This window comes from Elephantulus edwardii, unplaced genomic scaffold (assembly GCF_000299155.1).
Source record: "Elephantulus edwardii isolate Elephantulus edwardi_28Jun2011 unplaced genomic scaffold, EleEdw1.0 scaffold00151, whole genome shotgun sequence".
NCBI lineage: Eukaryota > Metazoa > Chordata > Mammalia > Macroscelidea > Macroscelididae > Elephantulus > Elephantulus edwardii.
Window position 1 is genome coordinate 986,104 of NW_006399901.1, and position 17,912 is coordinate 1,004,015.

A 17,912-nucleotide genomic window follows, 5' to 3' on the forward strand; every position below is an offset into this window, starting at 1 on the left:
AGATGCACGGTTTGAATCCACCAGATGCTCTGCTGGAGAAGGAGGAACAATCTCCTCCTGTACCAGTCAGATCTGATTTGACAGTACACACAAAAACTAATGAAATAAAACAATTTTAAAAAATTACAAGATACTTTATAAAAAAATAATAATTCTGGCTACAACTCCTTAAAACTCTTTTCAGTGCCAACTCATTAATGCGTCAAGACATCAAGCTTGACATAAGCACCTCAGTACAGTTTTCTCAGAGCTGTCCTTTATCAGGTCATGAATTTCTTCAGCAAGTCCCACCATGCTCTTCATAAGTGATCAAGTGCCTGCCTAACTTTGGCCACAGCATTATTACTTCCATCTATATAACATTTAAGACTATAGTTTTTTTCTGTCTACAGCAGTTTTCTTTTTTGTTGGCCCCTCCTTATTACCCATATGACCCATATGAGCCCTGGTGATTCAGTGGAAGCACTTAGCTGCTAACTAAAAAGCAGGTAGATTGGATCCACCAGTTGCTTGAGAGGAGAAAGAGGTGGCAGTCTGCTTCTATAAGGAAACCCTCGTGGGGCAGTTCTCCTTTGTCCTAACGAACACTGTAAGTCTGAATCAATTCTGATATTGTCTGTTTGATTAAATATCCCAATAAGGTAGAACTCTCAGATTCTCAGCATCATGTTGGAAAATATAGGGTCATCAAAAGTCAACCCTCAACAAGAGAGACTGCCACAAGGGGCTTGAGCATGACAGAATTCAAAAAAGGTGGTGGTACATGCAAACGTGTGTGTGTGTGTGTGTGTGTGTGTGTGTGTATAGGACAGGGCAAGGTTCAGATCTGTTGTTATTCACAGAGTTTCTATGAGCCATAGTTGCCAACAACTCATGGATTACTATTGACATTTAGCTCATGATAAACGTGTCTACACAGAGTTGGAGGACTTGGACAGAAAGGGTGGGGGAACTAGGACTTCTCCTCTGCCACAGTGACTTATGTGCTGCCTCTGGCTCCTTTGGGAAGGCTGTGGGGAAATCAGGCCCTTCTCCAAATGCCATTGTGTGGTTCTCTCTCTGACCTCTAACCCCCTGGAGACAGGGCCCCAGTGTTATGATTGTCCCACTGAAGATCCTGCTTATATGCAGCAAATGCTCAGGAAAATCAACAGCCACAGCTTGCAAGCACAGGTGGACGGTCAGCAAACGTAGGTAATCTGTCATCTTTGGTATTCTGTCTCCTGAGCAGGAGGGGCAAAGAGAAGACAAAAGTGGGCCATCAGGGAATGCCTGATTCCAAAATCCATCAGGTTCTCTAGCTAAGCAAGGCTTTGTTATGCTGTCATGCTATGCATGCCTAGTCCCGCTCATGGCCTAAGAGGACAGTGATACTCCACTCATACTCAGCAGACTTGCAGTTCCTGTACCTTACCCTTCTTAAACCTAGAGGTGGGAGGTTTCCATGAGCACAGAGATATCAGACAGGATCCAAGGCTACTGAGACCAAAGCCCAGGGCTCTCTCCCCTTCTACTTTTAAACACACCTCTGTCCCTCAACATGGACAGATACAGTCAGGTGTGGTCCTTGTGCCTGTGACCTGCTCATCTAAGAAACCTGTCCAGTCCCCTCCTTCCAAGTCTCCCTCTTTTAAGCAGGTTTCAGGATCTCCATCTAAAAGCAAATGGAAGTTGAGGCCACAGACTCAAGACTGATCCAGTTCACCTCACTTGTCAAAGAGACTTGGTAGGCAGGGTGGAATAAACAGTGGGGACTGTAGTAGTCAAACAATCTAGGCTTTCATTCTTGTTGTTGTTGTTGTTATGTGACGTCAAGTTGCCTGCGACTCATTGTGACCCTATGTACAAGATCCCTAAACCCTGCTCTGTCCTGTGCCAGTCTGTCTCCGACAAACCTACCCCCGTTATTCCAGTCACTGAATCAATCCACCTCATAGAGGGTCTTCCTCTCCTACTAAGAATGACATCCCTCTCAAAGGACTGATCCCTCCTTGCAACCTATCTAAAGTATGTCAGATGAAGCTTCAGAATCCTTGCCTCCAAGGCTCCAAAGAGCAGCCTGATTTAACCCTCTCCAGGATGAACTTGTTCGTTTTCTTAGCAGTCCATGGTATAGTCAATACTCTTCTCCAGCACCAGAGCTGAAAGGCATCAATTTTCCTCCTATCATCCCTAGTCATTGTCCAGCTCTCTGATGCATAGCAAGTAATGGCAAAGACCATGGCCTGTATAAAGCATACCTTAGTCTCCAGAATGACACCATTGCTCTTCAATACTCTGGAGAGGTCCCTAATAGCAGATTTTCCCACTGCAAATATGTCTTTTAATTTCCTGGCTGCTGGTGCCAAGAGTGTTGACTGTGGAGCCAAGCAAACTAAAGCTGTGAACAACAATCTCAATCTCTTCACCATTCATCCAGATGCTGTCAATTGGCCCAGGGGTGAAAATCTTTGTCTTCTTGATATTGATGTTTTCATTTTACTTCCTCCATTTTTTGACTGGGAGCCGATTGGTGAAATACTTGACCTTCTTAAGCCTCAATCTCTTCATCTTTAATCAGCCAAACCAGTTGCCATTCAATCAATTCCAACTCATGCTGAGCCAAACCTTTGTTCCAAAGTGTGTCTGACTGTATTCAAATCACCATCCTTTCACTTAGTAGCCAAGTGCTTAACATTCTGCATGACCCTGGGACTCCTTATCTTTAATACACGTTATATTTTATATGGCTCAGCCCTGGTGGGTGACCAACAAGTTGTGGCTTTCAGGTGACTGGTATTTGTAAGTTATCCTGCACATTCTCATCCCTTTTTCTCCTCTAAATGATCCATATAACAGTCCTCTGAAGTAGCAGAGTAACTCCATTTTACTCATGAAGCAACAAAGAGATCAAGTAATTTACTCAAGACAAACTACAAATTACAGTTTCTTTTTTTTTAAATTTTATTATTCTTTGTTTGTGTACCATCAAATTGGATTTGACTGGTACAGGAGGAGATTGCCTCTCCTTCTCCAACAGAGCATCTGGTGGATTCGAACCACGTGCCTCTGGGATTTCAGTGCAGCTTCTTGCCACTAGGCCACCAAAGCTCCTTTAAATTATGGTTTCTGATGACAGATTTGCAGTTGTGTGAAATGGGGTGGGTTGTCAGGCAAGGGTACTTCACCTACTTGAAACGCAGTGATGAACAGAGAAGAGAGTCAGTGCTGACATATTTTAACTACTGGCCATGGACTAGCTGAGCACCATGTAGGTATTGGGAGTGCTAGTGTCATGTAAAGTTAAGCAGCAGTTCAAATCTACCAGTGGCTCCATGGACAAAAGATGAGACAATCTCCTCCCTGTAAGGTTCACAGCACTGGAAATCCAATGGAGAGTCATCATGAGTTGGAAGTGACTTGACGGCACTATGTTATGCAGAACTATCGGAGCTCACCCACACAATTATCCAAGAAGTATGGGTTTTATCATCTCCATTTCACAGAAAACTGAAACTCAGCCAGGATGAGTTGTCTGCTCAGAGTTCACAGCCTGAAAGTGGAGGCTGCCATTTGAGCAATAAACTAATATGAAGTCCACACACAGAGCAGGGCCTCAATACCTGTCATGTTCTCCTTTATTATCAGTAAAGAAACATCAAGGGGTCCTGGTCAAAGTATTTGACAACTAACAAGAAGGTCGATAGTTCGAATCCATTAGATACTCCACAAGAGAACATGAGGCATTCTGCTTCTGTGAAGATTTACAGCCTCAGAAACCCTATGGGGCCATTCTACTCTGTCCTTCAGGGTCACAGTTAAGTCAAAATTGATTCACTGGCAGCAGATGGCTAGAAAACCATCATCGTCTTCACTGAGAAAGTCAACAATCACATTTGGGTTTCCAGGAAGGCGAGAACGCAGCAGGGAAAGTCCTCCCAAAGTGTGGAAAATCAGGAAGTAGATGGGCAGGAGGAGCACAGCCAATGCAGAGCTGGTAAGGGTGAGGGAGCTCCCTTTTCCCACTAGAGCTCAAAAGAGAAGTGGCAATCAACAAAGGGCTGACCTACTTTTACACATTGAGTTACAACTTCTGGAGTTCATTACCCAAAGAGGTGGCAACAACTTAAAAGTACAAATGGTTTTTACGCCTGCTCCATACTAACCTGTGATGGGAGCCTAGAATGCTGACTGGTGGCATGCAAATGACTGTCATCCATTTGCATCCTGGGAGCCTATGTTCTCACTCAGTGTCGTTCCACAGACTTACCTTCTGTGCTATGCACAGCCTGGCACTCCATTCTGTGGCCCTGGCTGTCCCTGCCTTGGAGGTGGCTGCCAGTATCCAGGCTCCCTGTCTAGAGAATCTGGCGTGCTTCACTCTCTCTGACTCCCAAGACCTAGTTCTGGGCTTACATCCCTTTCCCAGAAGGAATTCCCTGGCTCTGCCCCTTCCAGCTTTGGATCAGTGCACAATGGTAAACAGGTTCTCTCCACCCTCCTCTGGCCTTGGTGCCCTGGGCCACTGCCCAGCTCTCTGCTCAGCTCCACCCTGCTCCATGTGAGATGGAAGAAATGGTTCCTTTAGGAATCAGCATTACTGGTTTCCACAAAAAAGGAATTCCCCACTGTGCTTCATTAAGGAAGGAAGCTGGCCAAGGCAGAAACCCCCAGGACAGCTAGAAGGTGTGGAAAGTATTCTCCATGGAAGACAGCCCCTCCCCAAATCCTTACCTCCTATTCCAGGCCGAGTAAAGCCTGACGTTCTTTGCCAGCAATTAGGTTCTGGGGTCACAATCCCATTGGAGATACTCAGGGGACCACCCTGACTGTAAACATTTGTACAGCCCTTCTTACACATCCTTTACACATCCTTAACAAGTCAGTAGTCTTGCTGGTAGATCTTTCCAAACCAATCTTCATTTACTGCTTATATAAGACCTCTCCTCTGTCTGTTCTCCTTCAAGGCTCCCTACTGCCCTCCTTATCCAATAGAAACCTCAGTTTCTGGCTCTCAGGTTCCCTGACACATTTCCCACTTCTAAGCACCCCCTTCCCACTTCTAAGCACCCACTTTTTGAGCTGCCCTCCTCTCACTCTTTTTACTTAGTCCAAGTCATCTTCCAAAACCTCACTCAGAACTTTCCTCACAAAGCCTTTCCTCACTACTCCAGAGACTGAACACAATCAGCACCTCATTGTATTCCACACACATTTCTCCAGGCCCTGAATCAATAAAGGCTGGAAAACACAGTCCTTACCCTTGAGAGGGTCCATCTGGCAAAGGAAACAAAATGGTAAATAAATACCTAGCATGCACAGAAGTGCTTTTACAGAGTCTGTGGCAGGTGACAGTCTGCAGGAGGCTTTCAAGCTAAGGGCAGAGACAGTTAAGGGAAAGTCTTCAAGGGAAACTGACTTTGGCATTTGTCCTTGAAGGTGGCAGGAAATGGGCAGGCTGGGAAAGGGAAAGGGCACACCAGGAGGAAGGCCTAGAACGAGCAGAGCCACATTATAAGAACCCGCACAGCCAGTTTGGGGAATGTGAGCAGGTCTGGCTTCTTAATCAGCTGGTATGTTCAGGTGAGGCAGCATTCAGGGAGAAGGTATACACTTTGAAGACAGAAGTTCTGCCAATATTATTCTCTGCCATGCATCCAGCATTCAGGGAGAAGGTATGCACCCTGAGGACAGGAGTTCTGTGAACGTTACTCTCAATGCTGTGGATCCAGCATTCAGGGAGAAGATATGCAGCACCCTGAGTATTACTCTCTGCTATGAGCCCAAGGCAACCTGCAGGAGTTCAATAACTATATGTTGACAAAAACATGAGTTTAGTGACCCCGAACAGTCTGAGTATCTGTTTTCTCTGCGGTGAAATGGTATTTTTGTCCTCTACCATAAGTTGATGTGAAGAAAGCACAGCTTGATGGAAGGACGCTCCTCATCTGGCCTGAAACCAGTTCTGTGTCTTCTCTGACGCACAGAAAAGAGCTGAGTAGACATGTACTTGGTGAAGGCCTTTTATGGCATTACAACTGCAACAGTCAATTAACCTAATTGAATGTCTGTTGTAACACTTACCAGGCCCTTATCGTGTGCCAGACATTGTGTTCAGCACTTAATTTCTATTCCTTCATTTAATCTTGACAATAAGCCTATGAGACAAGCCCTCCAACTATTATTCTCCAAGAAACAAACCAAGGTCCTGGGCTGGCAGGGAGCAGCACTGGAGGGAAATCTGGACCATCTAACCAAGGCCCATTCTCCTGTGACTGTCACTCAACTGCACCACCTACATCGTGCTGGCTACTATGCTGGATGAACATCATAAGCCTTCTTCCCAAGGAGCTTGGAGCTTAAAGAACTCTGAGCCATAAACTGTGTGATACCGGGCAAATCATTTTACCCCTGTGTGATCTGGGTCTTATTCCTTGTAAAAAGAGGATTACAATGATAACCACATTTCACAGAGTTAAATGTGGTAGTGGAGGTAAAAGCCTGGTCCATTATTACAGGCTTCCCAATGAAAAGACATTACCCCTGGCTGTGATGGGAGGGCAGATGGAGTATTCTGAAGCAGGACAAAGCCCAGGATGAAAGTGAATAAGGAACATAGAGGGAAGGTGGGAGTTATAATAAATAGCAAACTGACAATTACCCCAGTTATGGCCACTCCCCAAGAGGGTAGAAGCCCCAAGCAGCCTTACAGCTGAGTGCTTTGAGTGGAATCTTTCAGGGAGGTCCATCTCCGCACTCACTTCTCTCCTACCTTTCCTAGGTCAAAAAGAAAAAAGGTCCTTAGATGAAGATCCCTCAGAGTCATAACTGTTTGGGAATCCTGTTCCAAATAACTCAGTGAGCAACCAGTGAGGGGGATACTCTATCTGCCCCAAAGGCCAGGACTACAAGTGGAGTGGAACATGTAGAACATGTGAGGAAATCCGGTTCTTCATGTTGTCCTGCTCTCTCACTATCCTCCCACACCCTCTCAACAAAATCTCAGAAGAGGCCATGGGATCTTTACTGTGTAGCTGACAATGTGGGGGATAACCAATCTTTAATCCTCATAACCTCTCCCTCCCAACACCTGTCCCATTCACAGACTCAGAGAAGCCAGGTCATGAGGAAGTGACAGATTCAGGACTTGAGGCCAGGTCTGTTAATGTCTCAAGGCCGGGTTCTTCCAGACCCAATTTTAGATTCTCTTTTTTCGTGAAGCCAAGACAGAAAGGGAGGGAAAGCAGGAGTATCTTCCATACATGGCTTATGGGGTAGGATTATCTCTGGCCTCACAGAGTCCAGGTGACAGAGTCCATTACCCAGCCACTTCTGCCTTGTCTTGAGGTGTATGTAAGAGGCGAGGTGTAGAGATGTTGGACAACTGCCATCCATCCCCAGGTCTCTGTCTCTGACAGGGTTAGAGTGAGCCACTGTCACGTAACAACTCAATAACACAACAACCCAAGAAGCCAGGAGAAGTGCAGGCACACGCAGCTAGGTTGAAGTCTAGGAGAGAAAGGAGATGGAGACTCCATAGTGGCCACCAGCTTTACTAAACTGGAAGATTGGGAAGGAGCATCCTGAGTCCTAGGCCCTGCTCCACCACTTACTTAACCTCAGATTCCTTACCGATCAAATGTATCCAAACCCACAGCCATCAAGTCAGTACCAACTCATAACAACTTTCTATCAGGTTTCTTAGCAACAGTACGAGCCTTGGGTGGATTTGAACCACCAGATATGGGCAGCCTTTGGGTTAGCAGCCCAATTCACTAGAGACTAAACAGTAGAATCCCCTTCCCTTACCTATAAACAGGATAAAATAAATACTCTGCCAGGTACCCATGGCTCCTGTGGGCATTTACAGGAAGGCACTTGAAATAAAAACACTTGGCAGACTAAAGAGTTGGACAAATCAATGCATTCTTCAATTTGATTATATCCTCCAAGACATGAGGGTCACAGGTAACACATAAGGAAGAGGTCCTGTCACAGGAGAACAGAGCATACAAGGAAGCACAGGTTTTTGTTGGCTGAACCATGGTCACTCTGGTAACTTACATGGTACCCCATTAAGAACTTCTCAAAGCACTTTGCCTGCACACCAAGTTCAGTCTCAATGTTATAAGAGCTTTTCAACATCATCCTACTAAGACTACCTCAAGTTATATGTGGGGAAATTGAGGCTTAGAAAGATTTAAGCAACTTCTTAAGGCCACTCGAGCAGTTGATGGCCTAGTGCGGTCCAGGACTGAAATGAACAGCAAACTGTTTATGGTGTGCTCCTAATTCTCTTTGATCCTTACAATCATTTGAACACACTTTATACCATAACTTCTTGCTAAATATCTGATTTCCCTCTTAAGACTATAAATTCTGTGAGGATCAGGTCTACATCCCCTGAGCTTTACACACAGAAAGTGCTGGATGAAAAGCAGTGAGTTTTATCCTCCTGGCCTGTGAGGGGACATGCCAAAGTTATACACCACAAGTTGCATGGATGTCATATATGGTGTCTCATGCCTTATGCATATCCTTTTTCCACACCTACATCTTACTTCCACTCTGCTGGAGGAGGGGCCAATCTCCTCCTGTACCAGTCAGATCTGATTTGACGGTACACGTAAAAATAATACAATTTAAAAAAAAATTTAAAAAAAAAAATCTTACTTCCAGCTAGAATCTCTCACTCCAAGAAACTTGGGTGGTGCCCTCAGGGCTGAAGGATTTGCCTTGTCCTGGGTTCCTAACCATGACAGAACAAAGACAAAATTAAATCAAGCTGGCTAACAGCTACCATCTGCCTCCTCTTGATGTGCCTATGCTTTGCTCAATGCCCAAACCCACTCTTCTCCAGCTGACACTACCCTAAGGATGGTTTTCTATGCCTTGAAGTCTTACTTGTTTCTCAAGCTGAGAGGATCCTGACTCTCTTCAAAGCCTTTCCTACTATCTGTTTATCAGGTAGAGATCACAAAGGCTGGTATCACTCACTCTATTCCCTCTTCAACCAGGTCAGCTAACCTGCTCTCCTACTGAAGGGAGACAGAGAGTCCCCTGATGCACTTTGAGTGTGCCAGCCATGCCAGATACCTATGGTAGCCCAGGGCTGTGAGAAAGCAGAGTCAGTTGAAGTTCTGCAGTCTGCTTCAGAGGGAGGTCACAGCTTGTCTTCCTTTTTTGTGGCCAGAGGCCCCAGGATGAGTCTTGTGAGAAGCCAGGATCATGTCAGGTCATCCTAAGGCTTCCAGATCTTTCCCACCTCACTCTCAGTATATACAGCTAATCAGGCACTGATTTGCCAGTCTTTTCATCTTCCTAATTCTAGTCATTTTCCAGGCCTCCTCATACTCCTCTGAGCCATCCTTGGCTACCTGCCTAAAGTCCTACTCTTCTCCAACCCATTTTCCACATCAGCATCAGACTGACCTTTATGAAACAGAAGAGGCCTCAGGCTGACATTCGATCTGCTTCCCTAGTTTCCTATTGCCTCTCATTCTTCTAGACACCTCTGTCTTTGGCATGTCACATTTCTTGAAAGCTGGCTTTTAGGAGAACTTTGCATAATCCCTCCTGTTATATATTGAATTATATGTCCTCAAAACATGTGTCTGCTTGACCAGGACATGATTCTCAGTAATATATAATTATTTTCCTTTTGTGACCTAATTATCCTGTTGTTAGGGCTATCGTGTACGATGCATAATGATCCTGTGAACAGCCAACCTGAACCCTGCCCTATCCTCTGCCATCCTCATCATTTCTGAGACACTAGAGCCCATTGCTGAAGTCACAGTGTCAATCCATCTTGTTGAGGGTCTTCGTCTCCTTCACTCACACTCCATCTTTCCAAGCATGATGCCGCTTTCCAAGGAACAGCCTCGCCTAGCTACATGACTAAAGTATGAAAGACAAAGCTTGAGTATCCCTGCCTCCAAGGAACATTCTTATCCTAGATGCTATAAATCCCAGCCTCCAGAGTGTTTATGAGGCAAGACTAGAGGCAGCTATATTAATGAGGCAGAGAAGCTACAGGATTAGCTTATATTTTGAGTCAGTATCTATTGAAACATAAAAGCAATCAAAGAATTGTGACATAAAAAAAGACTAAACAAGTATGTGTTTCATAAAGGTCAGTCTGATAAAGGGACTGGGGTACCACCAAAAAAGAAGAATTGGGAGTAGAATCTGTCCTTTGGACCCAGAGTTACTGAGCTGAGAACCTTCTAGACCCAAGGGGGAGAAATGATCTCCAAATTATGCTGGACTCACAAATGCTGAAAGGAGAAGAGGGTGCTTTTTCCCAGGGACAAAAAGGAGAGAAATTCTTCCCCTAAATTGTGAGAGAATAAACTTGTTTGTTAAAGTCATCCACTTGTGGTACTTCTGCTCACATGCAAGATCCTTCTGTACTCATTCTATAGCTTGGATCCAATTCTTTCTAGGTTCCTGTAGGTATTATTGTCTGCAGCTTCCTCTAAGACTCCCAGAGCACTCATACATCAAAATAACAGCCTCTGGAGCTCTGGTGGCCTAGTGGCAAGAAGCTGCACTGCAATCCCAGTGGTATGTGATTCGAATCCACCAGATGCTCTGCTGGAGAAGTAGGGACAATCTCCTCCTGTATCAGTCAGATCCGATTTGATGGTACACACACACACAATAAAATAAAAAATTTTAAAAAAATAATGGCCTTTATCACACAATACTATAACAACTTGTTTATGGGTCTAGTTTCTAACCAGTCTGTGAATTCCTTGGGAGCAATAAGAACTGGGTATCTTAGACTGTGCTATATTTCTTATAGCAACCAGAGGGCAAAACAGGTGCTCAATAAATGTTTGGTAAATAATCTTACTGCTAGGATGGATGAGCTAGTATGGTTTTTCTCTCCCAGGCTACTGAGTCCACTGCCTGTTCTCCACCTGAAGAGGGATACAGAGCTAAGCGGCACAGTGCTCTATGCAACCAAACAAGGCATAAAATGAAGCAGGGAGGAAACGGGGAGGGTGGAGAGAGGGTAAAGTTAATGAGGAAGGGAAAGAGAAAATGAAATAAAGAAAGCCAAAGTCTTTAAAACCCTGAGTGGATGGCTTCCAAGGAGCTGGCTTAAGCATCAGGAGGATGACACACCAATAAAGTGGCCAAGACAGTTTCTATTCTACCAGGCAGGGTCTCTGGGCCCCAAGATATCAGTAGATTTTTACCAAAGGCAGACAAATCAGCTGAGGGATATCTGGGAAATAAATAAGAGGCTGAAAGATAAAGGGATAAACTAGGGACAGGCAATGGGTAAATGGTGACAGAGTCTGCTCTGCTGGGGAAAAATCCTGGACCTAGAGATCCAACTGGCTTTATGACGACAAACAGAATGGTCAGTGCCATGTGGCTGGAAAAGCACTAGACAGAATACCTAAGATCCTTCTTTATCTGGCTTACTGTTACCTATGAGGTATCTTTACGCCTTGGATTCTTCATCTGCATAAGGAGCATAATCTATAGTGGAAAAACTTATTCCAAATGGCACAGATTGAACAGCGAAGTTAAATACTCATGTAGTATTTGGGGGCCAACATCAATACTACTACTGGGACTCTGGCTTGTGGGAAGGCTAAGATCAATCCTGATCTGGTCATACTCCCAGAACCTCCTCAGTGGCCTTCCTCAGTGGGCTTTCTCTCTCATTTAGACAGTCATGGACTTTCACTGTACAAGTATACCTCTGAGATACTGTGGGTCCAATGCAGGACTCCACTATAAAGCAAATGTCTCAATAAAGCAAGTCACACAGAAAAATAAAGCAAGTCACGTTCATTTTTTTATTTCCCAATGCATATAAAACTTATGTATTCATTATACTATAGTCTACTAAATGTGCAACAATATTACAAAAAAACTAAAAAGACTTCTAAAATTACTAAAATGTAACAGAGAGACGTGAAAGAAGTGCATACTGTTGGAAAAATGGCACCAACAGAATTGCTTAATATTGAGTTTTTGCAAACCTTCATTTTGTGAAAAACACAGTATCTGTGAAGAAAAATTAAGCAAAACACAATAAAAGATGGCAAGCCTGTACTGAGACAGGCTTTATCCTCCACACTAGGATAAAGGGGTGCCTCAGTTCCTGTTGATGCCTTTCCTGGGGTGAGGGCCTCAAGGAGTGGTGGGCACTAGGCACACTCTGCTACCACCTTTGTCATTGGATTCAGCATCAGGAAACAGGTTTGAGTCCCTTTGCTAGCAATTACCATCTGGCAACTCTCAGGCACTTTTATCTCAGGAGACTTACATGTATTCACGTACAGGATGGGGATAACTGTCCCTCTCAAGGGAAAGTTAGGGCTCACTGGGATATTCACTCTACAGTCGTCCACAAGGAATAGTCTTCACAGACACTCATCAAACACACTACTAGAAACAAAAGGAAGACAATTAAGACTAGCTATCCCAGTAACACAGAGAATAACATTCATTGAACATCTATCTATTGTGTGCCAGGCTCTTTGTAAACATCGGCTTAAACATCACAATCCCCCTAAAAAGTCAGTATTTATTATCATAACCTTTACACAGGTGAGAATTTGATGCTCAGAGAGTGAAGCAGAATAATCCAAGATCACAGAGACAACTGGGCTCTAGAACTCATTTGAGGATGGAGGGAACACTAGGCACTTTCTCCCTCGACCCCAGCATAAACAGATTGGGTGGCTGGACCGGGGCCAGGCCTGATTGGTCCTCTGGAGGTCCTGTTTCAGGCCCAGATGCTGAGAGGACAAAACATCAAGCAGGCGCCACTGTCTTATCTCCTTCCCACAGCTTAGGGTTTCCTAGCAGGCGGACAGACCGGCACCTTCCCAAGGCAGCAGCTGGTATACCTGGCATCCTTCCTTGCCAAGTCAGGTCTTGTCTAAGGTACTAGAACACCCATGTGGCCACCAAACCAGATTTTCCATTGAGCCTAGAGGAGGGAGAGAGGGAAGCAGGAGAGAAATAGGAGGACCTGTGGTCTAGAGTCACAGATCAGAGCCTGAAATGTATAACTGCCTACTTCCAGATGGGCCACCCAGGCCTAACTGCACCGCCAGCTCCATGTTCTCCTGGAATCTGCAAAACCTCAAGGAAAGAGGATGCTCTGAACTTACAACTGGAGAAAATGACAGAGAGGGCGGCTCTAGCCTGCCAATTGGGCCAGAGCCCCACCCTAACAGAAACTGACACAGATCAAAGCATAGACACCAAGTAAGCCAGTACTACGGTTTCCAAAGTCTCATGACTGCCACAGTCAGCTACGGGTATAGAGGGCCCAGGTGAAGAAGTGAATCAACAGAAAGCAACACTGCTACTCTAGATGTTTCTCCTGGGTGGAGCTCAGTTCCCTCACTCCCCCAACAGGAAGCGGACACCCACGGGGTCCCAGAGAGCACAGTTCCTCACCTCATTTGGCCTGCAACTTGTATCAGACTGAGGCTAAGGTGGGAAGTCCAGATAGTTACATGGAACAGGAGAGACAGGTCAATGACCATACCCCACTTTCACACTACTTCCCTCAGACTTGAAGATCTGGTATCCAACTGTTAAAAATGAAATAAAAACAACCCCATCTTTCCGTTCCTGGCTCCTTCCTATGCTAAAGAACCCCAAATAAATTTGGTCTTCACAACTTGAAGTGATAGGAACCTTACTCGTCACTGCTGAGAACATGTCTGATCTGGTCCTTTCCCGCTTCAGTGTCCAGCTTAGGGTTCAGACAAATCAAAAGAACTAATGGTGCCAGTACCTCTTCTATCCCATGTCACCCACACTGGCTAGCTCCTGTCTTGCCTCTTAGCACTTACTGGTCACTGATCAAGAGCAGAGAGGGACCATCTCAGGCCCATCAAAGACTTCCCTGCAGGGTAGGCACAAAAGTAGGAAAGTGGAAAGAGCTGAGGACTGGGAATAAAAAGTTCTAGGTTCAGTTCCTAGTTTTTCTTCTAAGAGATTAAGCAGAATTAGTCTGTTACTGCTCTCATGCCTCGATACACTTGTCTATATGATGATGATGAGCTTTTGGATTTCCATTCATTCAAAAGTAAAAAAAAAGAAAAGAAAATAAAAATTTTTTCCTTGTTACACAAGTCTCCCTCCCTCCCCAGTCCACTCCACTCTGAAGCTTTCATTCTAGACAATTATACCTAATCATATATTCCTCCTAAACAGTTCTCTCCCTCATCTGTTTCAATGCAGTATATATTATTTATCCCCTCTCAGTTCCCCCCAACCCCGATGTCAGTCCCATTTTACAACAGTGGTACTATGAAGTATTTGTCCTTTTGTGACTAAGATATTTCATTTAGCATAGAGTGGATGCTTTTGAGCTGTGGTGCTGGAGAAGGGTACTGAATGTACCCTGGACTGCCAGGAAAACAAACAGATTCATCTTGGAGAGGATTAAACCAAGCTACTCCTTGGAGGCAAGGATTCTGGGGCTTCGTCTGACATACTTTGGACACGTTGCCAGGAGGGACGAGTCCTTGGAGAGGGACATCATGCTTGGGAGGGTTGAGGGACAACGCAGGAGGGGAAGACCCTCTTTGAGATGGATTGATTCGGTGACTGGGGTAATCGGGATGGGTGTGTCAGAGGCGGTGCGGTTGGCGCAGGATAGAGCAGGGTTTAGGGCTGTTGTGCATAGGGTTGCTATGAGTCGGAAACGACTCGAGGGCACATAACAACAACAACATAATGTATTCCGGGTCACCCGTTTTGTACAACATTTCATGAGTTCTTTGTTTTTTAATGCAGCATAGTATTCCATTGTGTGAATATACCAGAGCATCTCTATCCATTTGTTTGCTGATGGGCACTTAGGTTGTTTCCAAATCTTTGCTATTGTGAACAAAGCAGCAATAAATATGGGAGTGCATATATCTGCTTGGGTGGCAGTTATGGTTTCTTTAGGGTATATTCCCAGTAGTGGAATTGCTGGGTCAGATGGTATTTCTATTTGCAACTTTTGGGGAAAGCGCCACACAGCCTTCCATAGTGGTTACACGATTTTACACTCCCACCAACAGTGAATAAGGGTTCCAGTTTCTCCGCAACCTCGCCAACATTTGTTGTTTGCTGTTCTGTTAAATTTTGCTATTCTTACTGGGGCGAGATGATATCTTATAGTTGTTTTGGATGATGAGCTTTTCTAAGGTTGCATCTAGCTTTCTGACTCAAAAAGTCTATCAGTAAATGCCATTTAATAAATAGTTACTCCATTGTGGGTCCTGCATTAGATGCTGAGGAGAAAAAAAAAGATTGTGCCTGGGTTCTTGGCAAGAAGTTGATCAGTCTAATGAACCTTTTTTTTTTTAAATAACACGTTCTTTCATTTGCAGGGTCATCCCTGTTAGCCTCTGTTTTCTCATCTGTACAATAAGTGAGAGCTAGACTGGCCAATCTCTTAAAATTCCCTGTAAAAAAAAATTCCTGTCACAAACAACCTCTGATTTTGTGATCTGCTCACCCCAGGCACCTGACAACCACCTGAGCAGGGATAGTCTCTGACCTATTTTCTTATCCATTCTCTAGCGTCTAGTAGCTGCCAAAACCGACTGTCTTGAGACAACCTTTGACCCAGGCCAGCTGAAATGGACCTTTAATCTGGATCCAGAGTCCCCTCCATCTCCACTGCAGCCATCAGTGCTAATATTTCACTATCTCCTAGCCCTCAACCATGAGTTCAAGGCAGTCATCCTGAAAGTTCTATAACTTCCCCTCTTAAGTCTCTGGCCAACGACTTACTCTTGGCCATTTTGAAACCACAATATTCAATAAGCAAGGAATATTCAAGGTTCTTTTTACTTTGACCAAGAAGGTTAAGAAAATAATGCAGGGAGAGAGATGAGGGGACCTGGGACCCCATTTCAGTCTGTAGATGGCATGTCTTGGGTTTGTGGTTAGGGAATGGGGAGACAGATGTTTACTGGTTAGGGATGACAGCCAAAGCGAGGTACTCCCACTAGGCCCTATCTCAGTCCACAAATACTAGAGGTACTCGCTCTTTTTTTTTCTTCTTTCTTCTCTCGCCATAATTCTCTGAACTTCTGAAAGAAAAGAAAGACAACTAATACTTTCTGAGCCACTACTCTTGTGTCAGACCCTGTGGTAAGTCCCATCTCAAATCTTATTTAACCTCCACTGTAATCCTGAAGGTAAGTGTTAATTGTCACCCTTTGCAGTAAGTAAACAGGTTCAGAAGACTCATGCTTTTGCCTAAGGTCACACAGCCAGTAAGTGAGATTCTTAAGTCCTTTCCCTAGTATATTATGTTGCTTTGCACCCCAAAGTCTGACTAGCCACCTCAAAAAGCATACAGTAGGAATTCTCATGCCTTAGATGTTGTCAGTAAATCTGAGCTCTCGTTTCAAGCAGCCCACAAATGCAACTGAGAACTCATTTCTAGTTTACACGACATCACTTCTAGGGCCCTGATGCCTGGGGACTGCTCCCCAGTTGAGAAACGCACCTTATGTCCCCTTTGGGCTCTCACAAACTCCTCCCTGGGAGATGGGCAATGAAATCAAGGTGAGGGATCAGAGGTGTACAGAGCCCTGTGGACTATGTGTAGCTCACTGTGAGTAAGTGGGGAGAAGTTGGAGGAGGCAGAGCCAGTGCGTAAGAGGAAACTCTCCTTAGAAGAGGGATTGTATAACAATGAAAGAATTTTTCTTTTACTTTTCAAAGAGAAGAGCGAATTGGGTGGAGGGAGAGGTGGGCAGGGAGAAAGTGCAACAAGGAATGAATGGAAATCCTCAGTCTCTGTAAACTTTCCTTAAAATTAATAATAAAAAAAATTAAAAAAAAAAAAAAAAGAAGACGAAGAAGAGGAACTTGCATCTGTCCCAGGGAGAGGAGGTCTGATGGATAAGAGGCTTTGGGAGCTGGAAGAAATCCCAGATGTAGACTATATGGAGCTGCTTACGGGGTGTGGAGTTCTTACAGACATTAAGGCATTTCCATAAATCATGAGGTGGGGGGGTCAGGGGAGCCGTGGTCAGTCCCAAATGGTCAGAGGAGGGGTGGCTGGATGGCCTCTGGAGTGAGGTCATGGCTGGTCCACTGGGACCCCTACAGATGCTGTAAAAACTCTAAGGGGCTGCCTCCACTGAAGGAGGCAGATGGGGAGGAAGGCTTGTCAGTTCTGCTCTGTGCAGGGCACTAGTCTCACGGGATGGAAGCTGGATCCAGGGTCCGCCTTTCTGAGGTGCGAGCAGCCCACAGAGCATGTGTGAAGACTGGCTTTGGGGATCTTGGGGGGCCAGGATGTGCATGAGTGTGCCCAGCTGGGAGGGAGGGTGACACTCGGGTTCCTCACGTTTCTCGCCTGCCAGCTGGGTGGTTCTGGGCTCTGGGGGTGGGGGATCTGGGCGTGCTATCCGAGCAGGGGCCCTGCTGTCACCCTGCTTCCCCAGATCTGGTTTTTTTGGGGGGAAGGGCACATAGACACTCTGCCTACTGTGTGCTCTTGGGGCTGATGGTCTGTCCTGCTGTGACCAAGAGGGGAGGAAAGCACGGGTGCTGCGGGTTGCTGGGGACTCAGTCTCTGCGAGGCGTGGGGGCACCCTTTGACCTTGCCGTGGGTCAAGGGTCCCAGCAGCCCCCGGGGTGGGGCTGAGGGTCAGGAGGTCGTGTAAGGTCAGGGTCCTGTACTGGGTGGGGTCTTTTTAAAGTCCATGCAGGGCTCCCCGAGGGCGGGAGGGCGGGGTGCTGCACAGGGCCAGTCACCCGTGAGGGTGTGGAGGCGGGCAAGGAGGGGGTGCGGCCTGGCGGGTGGCCCACCGGCGGGTCCCCTGCTTGGGAGGAGGGCACTGTCGTGTCCTGGGGCACCGGTGGGAGGGCGGGGAGAGGCCGCGGCTCCCGAGGTCGGAAGTAGGCGCGGACCAGGGGCGGGTCGG

At 45.7% G+C, this 17,912-nt stretch overlaps 1 protein-coding gene across 2 annotated transcripts in view; it reads right to left on the minus strand.

Moving 5' to 3' along the window:
* TBC1D10A (TBC1 domain family, member 10A) overlaps nucleotides 1-17,912 on the minus strand; it is a 45,635-nt gene that overhangs the window by 27,185 nt on the left and 538 nt on the right. The gene's annotated exons all lie outside the window — the stretch shown is intronic.